Raw genomic sequence first — 1,356 nt, 5'->3', positions numbered from 1 at the left:
CCTGGCGGGCCGCTCCCGGTCTCTGCCCGGTGCGGGCATCGGGGCCAGGCTGCACTGCCCCAGCTCCTGCAGGGGCCCTCCGGGGTGCCTGACGTAAAGATTTTGAGGAAGGACCCTTGTGCACTCCTCTTCCTCCATCCCAAATTGTCAGAGCCGTGACCCTGTGAAAAGGCAATCTACCTTAAACACACAGGAAAAGGGCACAAGACCGTTTTGTGACCTTTTGCAAACACTGAGACAGTAGTACTAATTGCAAACTTTTAATGATAACTCTACATGTCAGATATTGTGCTAAGCACTCCAGTCATTTTGGCAAAATAATTGACTCTTAAAAGAGGTTGTTGACCTCAAACAGCCTATTTTTCCCACTTACTACACAACCTATTTCTTATCAGATGCTTAGTTCTATGCTGGTGAGACAGATTTAATCGAAGTGTTTTCTAACCTGGCCAGCGCCACAAAATTTACTCCCCTCCCTGCCTGGGCGGGGAAAAAATACTCTTGCATTGGTTATGGTGAGTTTGTAATTTCCGTGCCAGTTCCCAGTAGCAGTGCTTTGGTCTTTATGTATGTCCCTCAGATAGTTGAATTTCAGCTGCAAGAGGACTGGAATGACAAACTTAATTTCACATTCTTTCCTGCCTTTTATTTCCCTCCCACTTTTACATGAAATCACAAACATTGCTTACTATATCCCATGTACTGTACTGAGTCTGCTATGTGATTCTCTCTCCTCATGGCCGAAATAAGTAGCTATGAACGGCCTACAGATGAGGTTTATGGCTATGAATAATCTGCTCAAGGTCACAGTGCTGTTGATTGTGGAACCCAACACAGCTCTGACATCAAACCTATGGTTTTTATTGCTAGGCAATACTTCTTGGTCCCTTTTGTAAAAATTGGATATTACTAATATATTTGACGGTAGAAACCGTGGGGTTATAGGAAATTAGAAAATTAAAAATAATCACAGCCAAACGTGAATCTTACACGAATTATAAAATAGATGCATTTTGTAGAGGAGTCCCACCTTATTCTGTTGTATGTTCTAAAAGGTTTCTATCTGCCTATCTATATGCCTATCTGTGGCGTAATTGTAACCTAAAACTTTGTGTTTAGTGGCAAGAAAAGCCGCCTCACAGTATTAAGAGATTATTTAATAAATTAGGACCTCTGCCAGGTGCGGTGGCCTCACGCCTGTAATCCCAGCACTTTGGGAGGCCGAGGTGGACGGATTACTTGAGCTCAGGAGTTCCAGACCAGCTTGGGCAACATGGCGAAACCTGTCTGTACTACAAATACAAAAATTAGCTGGGTATGGTGGCACGTACCTGTAGGCCCAGCTACTTGGGAGGC

The sequence above is a fragment of the Mandrillus leucophaeus genome, unplaced genomic scaffold (assembly GCF_000951045.1).
Source record: "Mandrillus leucophaeus isolate KB7577 unplaced genomic scaffold, Mleu.le_1.0 Scaffold121, whole genome shotgun sequence".
Classification (NCBI taxonomy): domain Eukaryota; kingdom Metazoa; phylum Chordata; class Mammalia; order Primates; family Cercopithecidae; genus Mandrillus; species Mandrillus leucophaeus.
The sequence above is the reverse complement of the archived record's forward strand: the minus strand, read 5'-3'. Positions refer to the sequence as shown.